We start from the raw sequence: 22,160 nt of genomic DNA on the forward strand, positions 1-22,160 counted from the left end.
TCTGTCTAATTCACATAAAATATAATCTCAAGGTGGGGGGGGGGCTTCAGAGAGAGGCCCTGGCAGGGTGTCAAGGAATCTCAGTTAGGTCCCTGTTCTCTGTTCCTCTTAGAGTTGAATTCATTTACTTGCCATAGTTGAAAGGAAAGGAAAAGAGAGACTAGAGTGAGGGGCTTGGCATGAGTGAATGAGCATGTGTTAGAAGTTTAGACGGTTGTCACCATATAACTGGAATTTTAAGTTTGTACCCAGCTACCTTATTCTCTTATATCCCACTTCACACTAGGCAACTAATGGTTATAACGTGTCCATATGTGTATAAGACAGATTAGACATATACATATATGTAGATGATGTGCGTTAATCAAAAAACAATTGTAATTGACATTAGCTAAATTTTGGATATTCTCTCTCCTTTTTGTTGTTTCATTTTCTTTTATTTTTTGCACACAACTAAAACATGTCCCACATCTAAAGCTCCCATGTTCTCCCAGGTGGCCCAATCCCTGCTCCATAGATGCTTCTGTTGATCTGCAGTGCTTAGGAAGGGGATCTTCTAATGCTGAATGGCTCTGTGGAATAAACCTGATTTGGTCCCTCCTCTCTGTTCAAGATGCAGGGCATGGTCCTGATGAGAGAAAAGGTATAGATCAAGGAGAGGGAACCAACCAAAAGAGCACCAGTTCACAAACGTTTCTGGAATGTTAAATGTGAAGGACAGAGCTGTGGGAAAGAGGGAGGAGACAGCGAGGTGGAATAGCCTGCTGACAGGTGGGAAAAGCTAAAGTCATAGAGACACTTCAGTCCTTCAACCAGAAGTTCTTTAACCAGGTGGATGTTAGAGAACCACTAGGATTTAAAACTCATTTACACCAAAGTGAAGAATGACTAACTTGAGGCAAGTCTTTGATCTCTGAGACAGTGTCACCCAGCACGAGGCTCAGGCTGCCCAAGTGTCTTCCCAGGCTCTTACCTTGTGTGCCACATGTTCAATTCATGTCTGCACAGCACTGAACCTACATGATTTGAGGGAGCCTGGAACTGTATGAGTGTGTGTATGTGTGTGTGTGTGTTTGTGTGTGTGTGTGTGCGCGCGCACATATGTTGGGTGGTAGGAGAGAGAGCATTTTCTTCCAGAATTTTCAGTTCTAATAGTTTGTTGTCTTGGGGTCTTCATCCAAAGTATATACTGACTTGAGGTGCCTTCTCTTCAAAGGGGCTACTTCTTTATTCATTTAGAGATGGATGACATTTAAACACTTTGACTATTCACTCCCCTTGACCTACTGAGGGACATTCACAGAATAAAGCAATTAGTAATGATTTTAAAGGGTTGGAGGTGTGGCTCATTGGAATGGCGCATGCCTAGCATGTGTGAGATCCTGGGGTCAATCCCCAGCACTGCACAAAATTTTTTTTTAATTTTATTTTTTTTATTAATTTATTTTTTAAATTGGTGCATTGTAGTCATATATCAATCACATTGGAATACAAGACTTGAGAGGATATACAAGCACACATCATCCAATTAGCCCTCATCCAGCCCCCATCCCATTCCCTCCCCCTCCCTCCATCCCACGCTTCTTTGGTGATTTACTTTGATACATTTGTTTATGTACCTCCTGCGTTTTAAAGAGGCTCCGTCCTCCAGTATTACATACCCTCTGATTGGTCACATTAGTTGCTTCACTATAGGGCCCTTTCTATAGCTCAGCCTCTTCCTGTTGCCCTTTTCCTCCTAGTTATTGCTGATTAAGAGAAGCGTCTGATTTATATTTTCTGCGATATTTCTCTGTGCATGCTGCGTTGCAAGTACCGATCCCACTCTTGATGGTCCCAGTAGTGGCCTGGCTACTCAGTGGACTGATCCAGACCTCGCTGGCTCAAGCAGCGGCCTTGCCTCATGGGAGGCCCCAGTTCTGGTCTTGCTGGCCCCTGCACTGGTCTAACCCCTAAGCTGGCTTTGGTCCCAGCCTTGGAGGCCGCAGGAGTGAACTTGCCTCATGCCAAGCTCTGATGCTGGCCATTGGCCCCTTCACCGGCCTAACCCCTTAGCAGGATTCCAATCCCGGCCTCCAAGGCCCCAGCACTGGCCTAGCCTCACGGCAGGCTCCAATGCCAGCCTTGTTGGCCCCAGCACCGGCCTAACCCCTCAGCAGGTTCCGTTCCCGGGTTAGGAGGCCCCAGCACTAGCCATGTCTCACGGCAGGCTCCGATGCTGGCCTCGCTTCATGGCAGGCTCCGATGCCGGCCTTGCTGGCCCCAGCACCGGCCTAACCCCTCGACAGGCTCTTATCCTGGCCTCGGAGGCCCCAGTACCGGCCTTGCCTCAAGGCAGGCTCCGATGCCGGCCTCACTGGCCCCAGCACCGGCCTAACCCCTCGACAGGCTCTTATCCCGGCCTCAGAGGTCCCAGTACCGGCCTTGCCTCACGGCAGGCTCCAATGCCGGCCTCGCTGGCCCCAGCATCGGCCTCACCCCTCGGCAGGCTCCAATCCCGGCCTTGGAGGCCCCAGTACCGGCCTTGCCTCACGGCAGGCTCCGATGCCGGCCTCGCTGGCCCCAGCACCAGCCTAACTCCTCGGCAGGCTCTTGTCCTGGCCTTGGAGGCCCCAGTACCAGCCTTGCCTCAAGGCAGGCTCCAATCCCGGCCTCGGAGGCCTCTGCACCGGCCTTGCCTCATGGCAGGCTCCAATGCCAGCCTCGCTGGCCCCAGCATCGGCCTCACCCCTCAGCAGGCTCCAATCCCGGCCTCGGAGGCCCCAGTACCGGCCTTGCCTCATGGCAGGCTCCGGTGCCGGCCTCGCTGGCCCCAGCACTGGCCTAACCCCTCGGCCGGCTCCGATACTGGCCTCGGAGGTCCCAGCACCGGCCATGCCTCACGGCAGGGTGCGATGCCGGCCTCACTGGCTCCAGCACCGGCCTAACCCCTCAGCAGGCTCTTATCCTGGCCTAGGAGGCCCCAGTATCGGCCTTGCCTCACGGCAGGCTTCGATGCCAGCCTTGCTGGCCCCAGCACCGGCCTAACCCCTCGGCAGGCTCTTATCCTGGCCTCAGAGGCCCCAGTATTGGCCTTGCCTCAAGGCAGGCTTCGATGCCGGCCTCGCTGGCCCCAGCACCGGCCTAACCCCTCGGCAGGCTCTTATCCCGGCCTCAGATGCCCCAGTACCGGCCTTGCCTCAAGGCAGGCTGATGAGATCCTGGGGTCAATCCCCAGCACTGCACAAAAATTTTTAAAAAAAGGAAAAAAAGAAGCATATAAAGTAATTTTACCTCTGCCTCCAACATCTTCCACACAACTGTTATATTTTCAGTCCTTTCTTGCTGTTTATTACACTAGACTTAGAGAAAAGGGACCAACTACATCAACTTCTCTTGCATTTCTTATATCTGAGAAGCCCATTGTCCACTTCATAAGCTTTTTTCTAGAGTCCCCATCTCTACATTTCCAGCCTCATAAGGATCTTATATTAAGCTCTTTGAAGGTGAGGCCAAGTCTAATCTTGTTTATATTTTCCACTTAAGTGTAAATAGGGGGCTGAATATTTGGCCACTCTCTCAGGTGGTGCTACTGCTGTCATTTCCACTGTTAAGAAGAACAAATACAGGTGGGCAAGGACCCTAGGAAACAGGCACCCCTTTCACCCCTTTCTTTGTCACTGAAAGTTTCGGCAGAATCACAAAGCTTCAGGAAAAGCCATTTAAGGATTTGACTCAGGCAGTAAATAGAACAAGCACAGTGTTCTAAGGATAATATCTGGCTTTTGTGCAATATACAGTAAAAATGAAAGAGAAAGAAGTGAAGAAACCAGGTTAGGCTATTAAAGTGCCCAGGTATAAACAAAGTCTTGAACATCCCATATTTATGCTGCCACTGGATAGAAGAAGAGATGGAACAATGACAAAAATGTATGTATTGTACATATATGTATATATGTATATGTGTGTATATATATGTGTGTGTGTGTGTTTGTGTGTGTGTGTGTTGAATCTGCATGAGTTAGTGTCAGACTGATATGGAGAAAACATAGAAGAGAGAGGTTTCAGAAGCAAATTATTGATGAAATATAGTAGCATTGAAAAAATAGAAAAGATGTGTTTTAACAAAAACATGTTGAGTTCAGTCTTAAGCAAATTGAGGTCAAGGTGACCCTCTGAAAATCCAAATGATGATCCAGCAGGCAAAGAATCTATCTGAAGTTATTCAGGCAACTTATCTGTGTACCATGTTGTTTTGTGTTTTTCCTACTTGATTCTTCCAACTCTTCCTGGTGGGCCAATAAACACATTCTTAGCTAAGAAAGAGGCTTCTGTTTTGTTTATTCAGTTTAACTTTGTTTCTCTTTACAAAAGTTAAACCAATTATTTGTGCATTATTATTTTTTTCTTTTTTTATGGTACTGGGGGTGGAACCCAGAGGCTTTCTACATCCGGGCTATACTCCCAGACCCATTTTATATTTTATTTGGAAACAGGGTCTCACTAAGCTGCCGAGAGCCTCACTGAGTAGCTGAGGCTGGCCTCGAACCTGTGTGATCCTCCTGTCTCAGCCTCTCAAGTGTGGGGATTACAAGCGTGCGCCACCACGCCCGGCTCATTTGTGCATTATTAAAATCAGGAAGAATTATCACTAAGAATTGTGTTTTAATTAAAACTTTCCATATTTAAAGAATAATGATGATGAAAATTTCTTTTTTATGAGTTGAGTGATTTATTTTATTTAAAATAGTTAATAAAAGGCAGTCTGGGTTTGCATTTTAAGGCAATTAAAGAAAAAATATGTATGTAATCATTGTCATTGTAAAGCACTTCTTTTTTTATTGGTGCATTGTAGTCTTACATCTTAATGGGATAAAAAATGGTGGAGACATAAATGCACACATCACCCAATTAGCCCTTACCCAATTCCCTTCCCTTCTTTCCATGCTTGGCTTAGTAATTGACTTTGATATGTTTGTTTAAGTATATCGTGTGCTTTAGAGCGTTTCCATCTTCACTCCCCTCCAATCCCCTCAGTTAGGTCGCCTATTTTGCTCCTCTATAGGATCTCCTTCTTCATCTAGAGTTCCTCCTGCTACCCATTTCTCCATAGATTTCACATATTAGGGAAAGTATCTAATTTCTTATTTTTTGTGACTGACTAATCTCACTTAGCATAATGTCCTCTAGTTCCATCCATTTCCCTGTAAATGATATATGGTGATTTTTTTATGGTTGAGTAAAATCCCATTGTGTACATATCCTATAGTTTTCTAATCCATTCATCTGTTGCTTGACATCTTGGCTGGTTCCATAGTTTGGCAATGGTGTATTGTGCAGTTATGAACATAGATACACATGCATTAGTTTGGTAGTTTGATTTCCTTTCTTTTGGTAAATACTCAAAAGTGGTATTGCTGGATCATATGGTAAGTTAGTTCTCATTCTTCTGAGGATACTCCATACTGTTTTCCAAAGTGGTTGCACTGATTTGCAATGCCAACAACATATTTTAGAGTTCCCAATTCTCCACATCCTTGTTAGCATTTGTTGTTGTTTGTGTTTTATGATTGCCATTCTACTTGGAGTTAGGTGAAATCTCAAGGTAGTTTTGATTTGCATCTCTCTGTCAATGATGAAAATTTCTATGAAATAAAAATTTAGCCTGTAAATAATAAATAGGGTTTGGAAATTCCATCCTTTCCCCTTCCAAATAAATCTTACTCAACAGGAACTCTGGTAGAGTTTAAATAAATGTTGTCGCCTGACATTCAGGTAGTTCTTGTGCTAAGAAAGACCTCAATGGTATCTGGTTTCTGCCAATACCTTCGGTCTCTTCTTCCACCAAATATGTATTCCAGTAACCCCAGGCCTCTTGAGATTTTGCACACAAAAAGTGCCATCTCATCTTCCTGGGCTCCTCTATATTTGCACTTGTATTAGTACCCTGTGAAACATCTGCCTCACCTTAATCATCTCCTGCATACTGCTTTGATCCAGCATTGGTTCTCTTCGCAGCTGACATCCATAGCCTCCCAACATCATTGTTAATTATTTCTTTAATTTTTTTCCCAGAGACCTCCCTGAGTCCTACAAGGTGTTCTAATATTATATTGGATCCTGCATTTCTTAATTGTTTATATGTCTCCTTGTCAGCCTTCCTCATACCATGAGTGCCTCAAATACTGAATTTTTGTCTTATTTTATATTCCCATTGCTGGGCACAAAGCAAACACTCAATAAATGTTTGCTAAATGAATAGAAGAGGAAGGAAGGAAGGAAGGAAGGAAGGAAGGAAGGAAGGAAGGAAGGATTACGTGTTTTCCTCTTCATTGTGGAAACACACCTTTACAAAATGAGTACTGCTTTGCATTTTAACTCCTGTCTAGAGAGAAGTTGTGTTCCTATCTAATTCATTTTTTGATAGTTTCCATCTTTTCTTTTAAATCCCATATTTCTCATTTCATATCTTCTTTAGGTGCGCATACCAATTATATCTTTTCCTCCCAACCTCCCAAAAGTGTTCTTGAATATGTGAGCTTTGTTAGATTAAAAATTAACCAATGATACTTACTAAGGTAGAGAAAATAAAATGCAAATTCAAGTCCCCAAGGATGGGTTTAGAGACCACTACAATGTAGTCCTGTGGTAGAGAAGAGAGATTAGTCTCAACTCTGAATACAGAGTTGGCCAAGGATCAATGTGAGGTCAGCAGATGAGAAATGATTAAGAGGAAATACCAGGGCTGATGGGGGTGGGGTGGAGTCTAGGCAAATAAGGATTCCTGCTGAAGATGGGCAAGGGTGACCAGACATCATGGGGAAGATGGTAGAGAATGGAGACTCTGTTCAGATGTGGCAGTTGATCATAATTATCAAAGATTGAGTCCTTGTTAAATGGATTTAGTGGATTCTTTAACTAAAGCTTGTTACAATGAAGTACATGCATGGGTATAGAGGAAAAGTTTAAAAGTCTAAAATTCGGCCAGGCGTGGTGGCGCACGCTTGTAATCTCCACGCTTGGGGTAGAGGATCACGCAAGTTTGTAGCCAGCCTTGCTGGCTTAAGAGAATCTGTTTCCAAATAAAAATATAAAACAGGTCTGGGAATGTAGCCCGGAGATAGAAGGGTTTCCAGGAGCCCCAGTACCGCAAAAAAAAAAAAAAAAAAAAAAAAAAAAGTCTAAGATTTGGCCAAGCAAAGAATCATTGTCAGCCTTGCAAATTATATTGTATTTCCTACATTTTCACTTATTTCTCATAATCTCTTGATTATCTTCCCATTATGTTAAAATATTGTATTTAGCACTAAAGATGACTTACAGATCCCAGGCACCTACATAGAGCTGTGCAAATAACCTTTTAATTGTCTGCCTATGCAATGAATTTCTAGATACATCACTAAAGCTTTTAGAAGGTAGCAATATGAACCTGAAGAAGGCTTATATAATAGGTTTTGCTCAAAATCAGTATTTCATTTTGTATGTTTTAATATTAACATGGAAGGTAAATTATAATAAGAAATATTTTAATTTTATTATTTTTAGAAATTGTTTATTTTTATTTTTCCCACATCTTATTTGGTCTCAAAAAAAAAAAAACATAAAATCAAGTTTTAGGGGCTGGGGACATAGTTTGTGGTACATCCATTGCCTAGTGTGTGGGAAGCCCTGCATTTATCCCCAATATGCAAAAGAAAGAAAAATAGAGGAAAAGAAGAAACACAGTTGTTATATGGCTTTTGGTGTTGGGGATTGAACCCATGCCTTGCTCATGATGTGTACATGAGCTACACCCTCAGACTCCAAAGTGGATATTTTAATACACTATTATATTTTCAAAAAGCTACCAAGTTCCTGGAATTTAATACCAACCCTCAATCATATTTTCTTTCTCTTAGATCTAGGAAATACCAGGTGCCTGATATACATTAACAAAATAAACATAAAATATAGAGTAAACATTCATATTTTTTCTTAAAGACTTGTAAAATCCATTTTTGTCAATAACAAGTTTCTATGTTGTCAACAATAACAGGTAGGACAGTATTTGAATGTATTCTATTAGTTGTTAGATTATAATTTTTTTAGACTTGTAAAGAAAAAGGTTGACACCAGCTTTGACAGAAAGCTCTGAGCCTCTTCATATTTGCCATTTAAAACAAGAGAAATATCCTCTTAAGCACACAATATACTTAAACATATCAAAGTCAACCACTAAGCTAAGCATGGTAAGGAGGGATGGGTAGGGAATAGGGTGAGAATTGGGTAGGGGCTACATGGGCGATGTGTACATGTATGTCCACACAAGATTTTTTTATACCATTATGATATATGAATACAATACACCAATAAAAATATTTTTAAAAATAAAAATAAAAAAATTGTTACAAAAAAATAAAAAAGAAGAAACAAGAGACATATTGAAGACTGAAGAGACTTTAGATCCCCCTTAAGGCTCAGTCCACTAGGGTACTTACAAATCTTATCTATAATGCAACTTTTATTCTTGTGATGGCTTATGTTTTTCTTCAAAGGCAGTTAATCAAAAACAATATATTTTGAAAGTTTCCTTTTGTTTTTTAGTACTTGCTCGTCAAGGTGAGGCTTGAAAGTTCCTTATGATCCCTTCCAATGATGCAATTTTCCTTGCAAAAAGTAAGCAAGAAAGGAGAATGTCTCTGTGTTCTGCCATTTTAGAAATGAGAGCCAGCTGATTTTAGAAACCCAAGTACAAATGATACATGGAACATTTTCACGTTCCTGGAGGCTGCTTGCCTGTGCATTCCATTCCCAGGATGACAGTGGGTGCTGCAGAGCAGTTGTTGGTATGGAACTGAACAGCCAGGCATGCAGGATCTCTCGAGGAACACAGCCTGGTTTGCCTGAATCAGAAGCATTTCTCTAAACATTAGAGTCTAAAGGATTTCTTAAATACAGGGGTCTACTTGGGAAACTCGTTACCAGTCTCTTTCATCTGGATTCAAGCTAAGCATTCTCAGCAGATGGTTGTGAAGTGAGTAAATAGCATGCAGCCTTCAATCACTAGTGACAGATCGATTTTGAAGGATTGAGATTGTGCAACAGGGTACAAAGGCGGTTCATGATTCTAATTGTTGGGCTCTATTAGAAGGAGTCTTTCTGCAGACTGGTGGCTTCATACAGCACCACAGTCTACCCCCAAATGAAAAGTATCCTGCTGGCTAATTAACTCACAGCTCTTTCTCCTCTATTATTCCCTGATTTTTTGTTTTGTTTTAATCTCAGATTCTGTTCCCAATAAGACCAATGGAATCTTCTGGTTTTTTTCACTGAAATATTTTGTGATGGACAGAGTTTCAATCAATCATTCGCTCTGATTTCATTTTACTTTTCATTATTATAAGCTTCAGGGAAAAGATTTTCAAAATTTAAGTTCTTTCTGTGTGAGTGAGTGAGTGTGTGTGTGTGTGTGTGTGTGTGTGTGTGTGTGTTACTTGGGATTGAACCCAGAGGCATTCTACCTCTGAAATACACTCTTGACCCTATTTTATTTTATTTTACTTTATTTTATTATTATTTTTTGTGGTACTGGGGATGGAACCACATTGTACCTCTGAACTACACCCCAGCCCTAAGTTTTAGTCTTTTTATTTTTTGAAACAGGTTCTCACTGAGTTGCATAGAGCCTCACTAAATAGCTGAGGCTGCCTGCGAAAAGGCAATCTACAATCTCAGCCTCCCAAATGCTGAGAATACAAGTGTGCTCCACCATGCCCGATTGATTGATTGATTGATTGATTTTTGAAATAGGATCTCACTAAGTTGCAGAGGGCCTCACTAAACAGCTGAGGCTAGCTGCAAACCTATGATCCTCCTGTCTCACCCTCCCAAGTACTGGGATTACAAGCATGCACTACCATGCTTTGCTAAAATTCAAGTTCTCTTTTCTCATTTTTCAGTATCTTGAAACTCTGATACTTGAGAGATATGTTTTACCTCTCTAACTTCCTATGTAAGAACATACAAAGTAATTAATTTGGTTTTTATTTATTTCAACATCCCATATACATATTACTAAATGATAAAAAAAAAAATTCGGTTTCACAACTCTCTATGCATCAGTGTCTAGAGCCTAGAAGTTTTGAGCAAGTATATTGCCAAAGCAAAATCTGAGGAATTCATGGACAACTGGGAATGGTTAAAATAATCTTTCTCTTGGAATTGTGATTATAACACGTGAACTAATATGTGAGAGCCAAAAGAACCATTGAAACAAGAGGCCATTACACCTCTGAACACTTGGGAAATACCTCAAGAAAATAGCTTGAAGGTCTTATGAACTGTTCAGCCATGATCACTGTAGAATCTATGAAGTTGAGGAGGGGGATGGAAAGACACAGGGTGGAGGAAAAATCTGTAACATCTGGTGTGAGCGACACTTCAAAGTTTAAAGTAGTATTAGGACCTAGGCCAGGGCAGGATCACAGGTAGACTTTTTCTAAGGAACCTTGCATATTCCTTCCTGATGAAGAACCAAGAGTATAAACCTACAGACAGTCAAAGACATTCAGTCATGGAAGGTAAATGCTTACATTAATAACTCATAATAGTTCTTCATATGTCTGTGAGAGGCTTTCACTTAACAATAGTTGGCAAATACTATGTCAGTAGAAAGTATAGCCAAGTTTTGGATCCTCCAGAAAGTTGTCATCACCACCACTTTAATATTTAAGAGATTAATGTTTCAAGACTCCTTAAAAAACTTGTCCTTGGAGTCTAATTGAAAGACTTCTCTGTTTTCTTCATTATACTTTGTTTCCATGCAACATTGGAGATTCTAAATACATTTACTACATAAGTGCCTATAGGGAAGTGGTTCTCGAAGTGTCCAGTGTCAGCTTCACCTAGGAACAGCTTAAAAGTATAAATTCATGGGCCACCCCACCATACAGACTTGCTGAATCAGAAGCTTGTGAGGGTGTGGGCCAGCTTATGTTTTAATAAAAATTCCATGTGATTTTGATTTGCACTCAAATTTTAGCATTTCTGCTCAGCGGTAATGAACATGTCCTGGTAATTGTTGTTCATGGAGTCATACCAGTTTGTACAGTCACAAAGTCTTGGTTAATGTTATTTCAGTACCAGTGGGTATGAAGCAAGCAATTGTTATCATTTGTATTACATATGGAGCAAAAGCATAACTCTTCTCATGCACGGTTACATGAGCCTGAGGATACATTCAGAGTACTAAAGAGACCAAGTTCATGTGTCTTGAGAAATTTAAACCCTTTCTTTGCATTCCAGGTTAGTTTAAATTTATCCTTTCTTTACAAAATTCCCTGTGCATATTCTGGTTTTGTTTTCCACGTTTATTTTTATTTTATTTTTTGTTTTAGAACAGCCTCAGCAATTTATTTTTTATACAAATTTTTTATTGAACATAAATGGTATACATTTAAACTATACTTGGTGCCCTCTCCCCCCCCGCCCCAGTTTTCCCTTCCCCCCTCCCACCAATGATTGTCCAGGGTAACCATGCCATATTCATAATTTTACACATATTCAGATGTAGACCCTCATTAATCAAGTTCAGCCCTCCTCCTCTCCTATCTTTCCATTCAAACTTTGCTGGTATTTCCCCTCCATTATCTGTAGTCTCACTGGTATCCTCTATGTTCCCTAGTTTGAGCATATTAGAGAAAATATGTACCTTCTCCTTCTGTGCTTGGCTGGTCTCACTTAACGTAATGCCCTCCAGGACTTTCCATCTTCTTGCAAATGATATAATTTTTTTCTTCTTTATGGCTGAATAGAATTCCACTGTGTGTATTTCCCAAAGTTTTGCAATCCATTCATATGTTGATGGAGACCTGGGTTGGTTCCATATTTTGGCTATTACAAATTGTGCTGCTATGAACATAGGTATGCATATGTTGCTGTATTTCTCTGAATTCAACCCTTTTGCAAAAATACCCATGAGTGGTAAAGCTGGATCATATGGTGGATCTATTCCCAGCTTTCTTAGAGATCTCCATAGTGGCTGAACTAGTTTGCACTCCCACCAACAGTGTAAAAGAGTTCCTCTTTCCCCATATCCTCGCCAGCATTTGTTGTTATTTGATTTCTTTATGCTTGCCACTCTGACTGGGGTTAGATGGAATCTCAGTGTAGTTTTGATTTGCATCTCCCTGATGGCCAATGATGTAGAACATCTTTTCATGTATCTATTGGCTCTTTGTATCTCTTCTTTTGTAAAGTGTCTATTCAGTTAATTTGCCCTGTTTTCCACATTTAAAAAAGAAGTCAAAGTCAGGTGCTGAAGCACATCCCTATAATGCCAGTTACTCAGGAGGCTAAGACAGGAGACTCACAGATTTGAGGCCAACTTCAGGAACTTCAGAAGACCCTTGATAACTGAGCAAGATCCTGTTCCAAAAAAGTAAATAAATAAAAGTAGAAAGGGTTGAGGTTATTTAAATGCCCTTGTATTGAAACCTCCTATCTTCAAAAAAAAGTTAAAGTAAAATGGAGAAGCCAAGTATGGAAATGAAAAATTGTCTGCCACCTGCCCTGCCCTTAAAATGAAGTAAGTACCCATTTAGTTCGGAGCTCTGCCTGTCTGTCGCCATCTGGTACCACATTAAGGAAACTCTTCTTCCCTCACCCCTAGTCATCAATGTTTTGTTTTATTTATTTATTTTTATTTTTTTAATTTATTTTTATTGGTGCATTGTAATCATACATCACATTGGAATACAAGACTTGAGAGGATATAAAGCACATATCATCCAATTAGCCCTCATCCAGTCCCCATCCCATTCCCTCCTCCTCCCTCGATTCCATGCTTGTTTGGTGATTAACTTTGATACATATGTTTATGTACCTCCTGCTTTTTAAAGAGGCTTCATCCTCCCCTATTCCATACCCTCTGATTGGTCACCTTAATTGATTCACTATAGGGCCCTTTCTTTTTTTTTCTTTTCTTTTTTTTTTTTTTTGGTGGTACTGGGGTTCCTGGAAGCCCTTCTACCTCCGGGCTACACTCCCAGACCTATTTTTACATTTTTATTTGGAAACAGGGTCTCCTAAGCCAGCGCGCGGGGCTAGCTTCGAACCTACGTGATCCTCCTGTTTCTGCCTCCCAAGCGCGGGGATTACAAGCGTGCGCCACCACGCCCGGCCATAGGGCCCTTTCTATAGCTTGACCACTTCCTGTTGCCCCTTTCCTCCTAATTATTGCTGATTAGGGGAAGCATCTGGTTTTAATTTTCTGTGATATTCTCTGTGCATGCCGCGTTGAAAACACCGATCCCACTCTTGACGGCCCAAGTAGTGGCCTGGCTACCCGGTGGACTGATCCAGACCTCGCTGGATCAAGCAGCGGCCTTGCCTCATGGGAGGCCCCGATTCTGGTCTCACTGGCCCCGACACTGGCCAAACCCCTCAGCTGGCTCTGATCCCGGCCTCGGAGGCCCCAGAACCAGCCTTTCTCATGGCAGGCTCCGATGCTAGCTGATGGTCCCAGCATCGGCTGAACCCCTAGGCAGGCTCCGATCCAGGCCTCGGAGGCCTCAGTAGTGGCCTTGCTTCACAGAAGGCTCTGATGCTGGCCGCTAGCCCCAGCACTGGCCTAACCCCTCGGCAGACTCCAATCCCAGCCTCTGAGATCGTGGCACCGGCCTTGCCTTGCGGTAGGCTCCAATCCCGGCCTCGGAGGCCTCAATAGCGGACTTGCCTCATGAAAGGCTCTGATGCCGGCCGCTGGTCCCGGCACCAGCCTAACCCCTCGGCAGGCTCCAATCCCGGCCTCAGAGGCCTCAATAACATCCTTGCCTCATGGAAGGCTCTGATGCCGGCTGCTGATCCCGGCACCGGCCTAACCCCTCGGCAGACTCCAATCCCGGCCTTGGAGGCCTCAATAGTGGCCTTGCCTCATGGAAGGCTCCAATGCCAGCCGCTGACCCCAGCACCGGCCTAAACCCTCAGCAGGCTCTGATCCTGGCCTTGGAGGCCCCAGCACCAGTCTTGCCTCACGGCAGGCTCCGATCCCGACCACGCTGGCCCTGGCACCAGCCTAACCCCTTGGCAGGCTCCGATCCCGGCCTCGTAGGCCTCAATAGCGGCCTTGCCTCACGGAAGGCTCCGATGCCGGCCACTGGCCCCAGCACTGGCCTAACCCCTCGGCAGGCTTCGGTCCTAGCCTCGGAGGCCTCAATAGCGGCCTTGCCTCACAGAAGGCTCCGATGCCAGCTGTTGGCCCCGGCACCGGCCTAATCCCTCGTCAGGCTCCGATCCCAGCCTCAGAGGTCCCAGCACCGGCCTTGCCTCATGGTAAGCTCCGATCCCGGCCTTGCTGGACCCGACACCGGCGTAACCACTCAGCAGGCTCCAATCCCGGCCTCTAAGGCCCCAGCACCAGCCTTGCCCCATGAGAGGCTCTGATTCCAGCCTCACTGGCCCCAGCACCGGCCTAACACCTCGGCAGGCTCCGATCCCAGCCTCGGAGGCCCCAGTACTGGCCTTGCCTCACAGCAGGCTCATCTCGGCCTTGTTTGCCCAGGCACCGGCCTAACCCCTCAGCAAGCTCCAATCCGGGCCTCGAAGGCCCCTGCACCGGCCTTACCTCACGGCATGATCCGATCCCGGCTTCACTGGCCCCAGCACTGGCCTAACCACTCAGCATGCTCCGATCCTGGCCTCAGAGGCTCCAGCACCAGCCTTGCCTCATGACAGGCTCCAATCCCAGCTTTGCTGTGTCCCTCGCTGGCCTCACCCCTCGGCAGGCTCTAATCCGAGCACCCTCTTTGCCCAACCTTTTGTCCCATGTTCTCAAGGGTGCGTGGTGGTAGCATTCTGCCTCTGGGATCATTACTTCAAAGGTTCCAAGTGTAATGCATCAGATCTCTGCCTCCCCTGAGTACTGGCCACTGCCATTGCCACTGTCTCCACCATTTCAAATCTTTCCCAAGCTGTTTTTCCACTCTGAATGTTGTCCAGTGTTCCTAAGCATGCACAACGGTAGCATTCGACCTTTGGTATAATTTCTCCAAAAAAAAAAAAAAAAGGTTGGTAGGCTCTGATTTCTGCTTCTCCTGAATACAAGTCTCCACAGCCAATGTGGAGACCACTTTCAGCACTGCCTTTCTCCTTGGTCTCTGCTAAAGTCTCTCTCCTTACAGGTGATGTCAAAGATTCTTAACAATGTAGAGAAGAAACAGTCCTCCTTAGCAGGAAATTTTTCCAATAATTCCAGTTCATTTGGATAAGTTTTGTCTACATCTCCAGTATCCTGGCATCCGCCACGGCCTCCTTGACCCCTCTCCGATATTTTCCTTTTTTCTTTTTCTTTTCCTTTTTTACAGGGTCCTTCCGGGTGGAAAGGGGGTCACCTAGGGGTGCCCCGCCAGTGCCTGCCCACCTGCCCAGGGTCGGGGCCAGAGGCCCGGATCACAGGGTCCTTCCAGGTGGGGAGGGGGTCGCCTAGGGGTGCCCCACCTGTGCCTGCCCACCTGCCCAGGGTCGGGGCCAGAGTCCTGGACCACGGGGTCCTTCCGGGTGGGGAACGGGTTGCCTAAGGTGGCATAACAAAAACAAGTATTACAGAGTTTTAGCTAAAACAGAATTTCTCCACCCAAGATGGAATTTAAAGGTGTCTGCTCTTTTCATTTTAAGAGCAAGTGATTTCTAGTGGTTATGTTACCCTTCTTACCCAGCTGGAGGTAATTAGGAATCTGTTTGTGAACTTTGGTATCTGCAGAGATGAGAAAGCTGCAGGTCTTCATTGTAAGCCAGAGTTTCTTTTCTTGCTAATCATGCTTTAAAAATCTCATAAGAGGGCAGACTAGTCACTCTCAACCCCTTAGAACTAAGTAGCTCCATGAAAGGTTCTGAGACCCACAAAGAAGGAAAAACAGGGTGTAGATTAGGGATGCTTAATGGACCACTCAGTGGGAACAGATTCCCCTCTCCACTTCGTATATATATAAAAAAATAAAACTCCAAATGAACCTCCAAAAACAACTACCTTTTGTATTTGTAGCTGAATTATTTCTTCTTTACTGAAAATTAAATAAATAAAGTGACTTTGTTACTCTAGAAGGGAGGATTCCATTTTCCTAGACATTCATTTAAAAAACCAACTGCTATAAAATATAGTACATTTTAAACAGACACCCTAGCATCCTTGTAACTATCTCATTTACATTTGCAAACCTTAGAATTTCCCATGAAGTAACTGAAATCCTTTGGCTACTGTGATACATTGGAGTAGATTGGTATTAAAAATAAAATGAATCCATTTCAAGCATCTTTATCATCCATCAGGAATTTTTAAAAAAATACAAATAGATTGTTGTTAGCTTTGCAAGGATGAGCTGATAAAAAAAAAAGGTAATGAGCTCTCCATTGATGAAGGATTTGAGGTCTCAGCTGGATAATTCAAGATGATGTTAGAAGGGACAATCGTTAAGGTCCCTTCTAATTTTGAGATTCTATGATTATAAAATCTATCATTTTGTTGAATGGAAAAATCTTAAAAGTGTTTGCAAGGAAATGATATACAATGAAAGGGGAAACACAGAAAAAAACTTTTTTGAAAGTTGTCTACTTATGTAGTTTTCCTTTCTTTTTAATTGTTTCTGTGTTTGTGGCAAAGGTCATGTTGTAATCAAGTGGCTTTTATACTAATCAAACACTTTGCTCAATTACACTTCACTGTGAAGAATGCAAGGATGAACAAAAGAGGCTTCTGCTCTGCATGCTTATTTATAAGCTTTCCTTATAAAATTGACCTGATGATAAAAGTAATATATGTTAATGATGGAACATTTGAAAAATACCAAGGCTCTAAATAATCCAAAATTGCTTTACCAGAAAAGATCATTTTAATATTTTTTGTGTTTTTAATATTTTTTTGTGTTCTTCATAAGAACTCCTATTTATGTTCACATTAATTTTTTAAATTATGTTTTCTCCTATTTTAACCTTCTCTTTAAAGTTCATAATGAATTACACCTATTTTTTATACAAGAATTGGTACTCAGAGCCAAATTAATCCATTTGTTAATATATTTTTTAATTACACCAGGAAGAAATGGCTACAGAGGGTCTCATCTATCTGGGAGAGAGGACCAAAGAGTAATCCTATTCTCCTCATCAATTATGTAGCAATCAGCCATGAGTGAAGCCTAAATTACTACATTAACAAAATAACTTCATTTAATGACCACTTACAAAAGTTAAATGGACAGCTGCAAACAACAAAAGCTAATATGAAAATAAAAATTGGGGGCAAGGACATAACTCATGAGGCTCTGGGTTCAATCCCCAAAAACAAAATAAATAATTAGAAAGATAGTTTTTAATGAAAATCATAGCTTAAAAGACACTAGTATCTAGATTTACTCATAGTAAATTTCTACCCTCGGCAATAATGAAATAATTACTTAGTTCTCCTTGTCTTATACCACCCTTGGTTGTTAATTATATATACCCCTTGTTTCCAAACTTTCAAAAAGAATATATGTGATCAATCTATAATATGGGTCCTGTATATAATGTCTAGCCTAGGAATGGCTTCTAGTACTGCTCAAATATTTGGGATGTAAACAAAGTAAACCATAAGGACAGAACAAAACAAAGACATTTGCCATTCCTTTTGTGGCTCCTACTTGCCTCCCTGCAGTTTTTTGCTTCAACTTGAAACAGCCAGTACAACTCCAAAATCGTAACTAATAATCATCAGGGATTCCTCTTTATTACAGCAGTATGAAAAAGGGCCCTCTCCTATCCTGTCTGTCCCTTTCTGAGGTCACTTTCTCTGACTTGCCAAATTGACTTTTGTGGTGTACTGCATCAGGCCAGTTACAGCTGAACAGAATCATCACTTTGTGGTGGTCTGGCCACAGACAATACATTTATAACAATTTAAAAAGATTTCACTAAGAGATGTATAAAAAGATATAATATTAACCTGGACAACTAATGATAGGCAATAAGAAAATGAGACATTTCACTAAAGTTGTTCAGTTTTCTTATTGTTGTTGTTTTGTATTGTTTTACAAAAGCCCTGAATATTTTAACAAACATCCCACACAATGTCAACTCTCTTAGCAGGTTTCTATTGCTTTAACTTTACTCCTGAAGGACTATTAATGAGGTACTAGATATTAGAAAAGCGATGGCTTTGTTATTCTCCATGGGCTGATTTTTTTTTTTTTTTTTTTTGTCTGATTAGCCCACCTTGGTGTTGCTTGTTCTGAGAATCTTCATCTAAAACTAGAAAGGATAGCCGGGCGTGGTGGTGCACGCTTGTAATCCCCGCACTTGGGAGGCTGAGACAGGAAGATCACACAGGTTCAAAGCCAGCCTCAGCTACTTAGTGAGGCTCTCAGCAACTTAGTGAGACCCTGTATCCAAATAAAATATAAAAAATACGTCTGGGAGTATAGCCTGGAAGTAGAAAGCCTCTGGGTTCCACCCCCAGTTCCATCTAAATAAATAAATAAATAAATAAATAAATAAATAAATAAAATTAGAAAGGATGAGGGTGGAGGGTTAGCCAAGGTATAGAGGCCCAAGTAGAGAACACTTCTAAGTTCCTCCCAACCAGCTTTTATGTCATATGTCCTAATAGAAATATATATTAGGATCTACTTGCTTTATTATTATTATTATTATTATTATTATTATTTTCCCCAGATTAGTAAACATAGGAATGAATCTACAAACCTAGTATTTCTGTCTTTTCTATAATAAAACTAAATTCTATTTAACACTTGATCAATAAAATTGAGTACAGTTTTATTTCATGCATCATATTTGACCCTTGTTATAATTTTGTAATACAGGAAAACCAGATACAAATTCTCACTCATCTTTTACATAAGAATAAATAAGTTTAGAGATTTAGTAGGTTTTCCAGAATCACACCATTAATAAGACTTAGAAGAAAGAACAAATTTATGTCTTCTGGTTCAAATGTATTCACATTCAGATGCCCTCATATAAATGCTTTTTAACTCTTGTAAATGAGCTCAAATTAGTTAACATTGGAATTTAACAGAAATATCCAAATATTTAAAATAACACCAAAATGATGGAGAATTTAAATTCAGCATAATTATTTTTTTTAACTCACATAAGTATTTATTCAGTGTATCCAAGTAATTTGGCCACACAGGTTCAAGTCCAGGCAATTTCCAGTACCAAACAGTTGACTTTGCCATTATCCACATCATATCTATAGCTATCTAGATAACACACACACACACACACCCCATTAATACAGTGATGGAGGATCGTGCAAGAGAGGAAAAATGTGTCTTTGTTTTCTTAGGTCCCCTAAATAGGGGATGGTGAATTTAAATAACAAAGGGAAGATTAACAGAAGATGCAAGCAATTTTTATTAGCATTTACGTGCATGGAAGTTTGGAGACAATAAGTAAACTCAAAGAAATGGTTGGACTTGGAGGCTTATAAAACTTATTAAAAGAAAGAGAGTTTGGGCATCAAGAGATGATAACTTGTACTGAATAGACTAGGAAATATAAAATAATACTAGTGGAACATAAGGGCTGGCTTAGCAAGGTCTATGTATGTGAACTTATCTTGGTGTTGATCCTCTGCCTTTGATGAAAAGTATTTTTCTTTTTTCTTGGTGAGTGGGAAAGGCACCTCTTCAGAGGGAAGTTTGTACCCTGCTTTCAGGCATACAGGGAGAGGACTGAGTGCTCTCACTTGTCCATTCTCCATCGACTTCAATCAAAATAACCTTTATGCCAGTGTCATATTTTGGAGTGGCACACTGAAACAACAAAAAATAATGGCTAGCTGGACATGGTGGCATGCACCTGTAATCCCAGTATGTGGGAGACTGAGCCAGGAGAATTGCAGGTTTGAAACCATCCTCAGAGCCAGGTGTGGTGGCGCACACGTGTAATCCCAGTGCTTGGAAGGCTGAGACAGGAGGATCGCACAGGTTTGAAGCCATCCTCAGCTACTTAGTGAGGCTCTCAGCAACTTAGTGAGACCCTGTTTCCAAATAAAGTATAAAATAGGTCTGGGAGTATAGCCTGGAGTAGAAAAGCCCCTGGCTTCCACCCCCAGTACCACAAAAAAAAAAAAGAAAGAAAAGAAAGAAAGAAGGAAAGAAAGAAAGAAAGAAAGAAAGAAAGAAAGAAAGAAAGAAAGAAGGAAAGAAAGAAGGAAAGAAACAATCCTCAGGAAGTTAGTGGAAATCTCAGCAGCCTAGCAAGACTATGTTTCACATATACAAAAAAAGAGAGAGAGAGAAGAAAAGAAAGGAAAGGAAAGGAAAGGAAAGGAAAGGAAAGGAAAGGAAAGGAAAAGAAAGGAAAGGAAAAGAGAGTACAAGTTAGTTGAGTATCCTTTCTAAAATGCTTGGGACCAGGAGTGTTTGGGATTTTGTATTTTTCACATTTTGGAATATTTGAATATACATAGTAAGATATCCTAGGTATGGAAACCAAGTCTACACACAAAATTCACTCCTTGTTTACATAAGTCTCTATATTTAGATATAGACATATGTATAGATATAAGCATATATATACACCTATATCCTAAAGGTAATTTTGCATAATATTTTAATAACTGTGCATGAAACATACTAAATACACAGTAAAAGTTTACAAATTTTGGAGACATAAAGTAGGGGGGAGAATAAATATTTCACTTTTATTTACAAAGTTATCATCTATTGCAAGTTATAGATAGTTCAAGAAAAAATAAAAAGGGGTTCCTTATATACAAAAAAAGAGCATCAGACAAACAGCAATTTCTTTTTAGAAGACCATAAAAATAATGATTGTTTTCTATCAGTTAATTCAGGTCCAGGTAGTCATTGTTCTGCTTGGTCTTGTGTTCACAGGCGATGGCTTCATGCCTTCTCATCAGCTCTGGAAGTCTTTGCTCAGCATAGCATTACAGTCTGGGTTTCCTTGAATCATTCTGGCCTGTAGCTGGCTTTCAGGAAAATATTAGCATAAATCAGTAACTATCTGTGAATGTTAAGAGATTTAAAATAGCTATGGTTAAAACATCTGATGAGAATTTACTATAATATATTGGTAAGAAAATTTGTTTGTCTCGACAACTGTGTGTGTGTGTGTGTGTGTGTGTGTGTGTGTGTGTGTGTGTGTGAGGGGAGCTAGGTATTGGACCCAAGGTCATTCTACCTCTGAGCTACACCTCCAGCCTTTTTCATTTTGAAACAGAATCTTGATAACTTGATGAGTCTCTCAGTAAAATACTGAGGCTGGCCTGAACTTGTGATCCTCCTATCTCAGCTTCTTAAGTATTGGGTTACAGTGTACACTATCACACCTGGTTAACATAAAACATCTTCGGATAATAACTGAAATTATGACTATTAACAACATACCAGAGCATATTAAGGACAGCAAGGACACTGACAAATTTTAGGAATTTTATTCATTTTCTGAAACTGTTTTACTCATACAAATACCACTTAAGGAAGCAGCACTTCTTATTTATGACAAAGCTTCCCATGCAAGTTAACACAATAAATAGCACTAATAATAAGTTAGCATCTCTCATATTACCAAGAGAGAAAATAGATACTCTGAGATTTTTCAGGAGCCCTCTAGGAAACCCCAGAATCAGTTTGAAGTTAACAAAACTTCACTTAGAATTTGATTTAAGAAGTTGTCAAAAATGCTGGATGTGGTAGCACACTCTTGTGACTATAGTACTTGGGAAAATAAGACAGGAATATTACAGGTTTGAGAATAGAATGCTCCTGGGTTCAATTCCTAATACTATTACTACTACTAATGTTACTATTACTGCTACTACTACCAATAATAATAATGATAAACCAGTAACCAGCAATTCAAGAATACTTTGTCACTGGTGCAGTACTGAGCTAATTTTTAAATTTTTATGAATAAATCTCTTTAATATTAGCCAGGTTGACTATATGAAATAATTTCTCTCTCTCTCTCTCGTTTTTTCATAAACCCTTTACAACTTTCTGTATCCAGTTGTGATTTGTTTCTCACCTTACTTTAATTTAGGGACAACTTTTTAAATGACTTTTAAACTACTTTATGCAAAATCACTCTCATTCTTTTTTAATACTTCCTTAGCACTTCTCACTTTCTTGATAGGCTTTCCACCAAGTTTTCCTTCACTCTTAGCATTCCTAATAGTTCATTTA

The sequence above is a fragment of the Muscardinus avellanarius genome (genome assembly GCF_963383645.1).
Source record: "Muscardinus avellanarius genome assembly, chromosome: 14".
Classification (NCBI taxonomy): Eukaryota; Metazoa; Chordata; class Mammalia; order Rodentia; family Gliridae; genus Muscardinus; species Muscardinus avellanarius.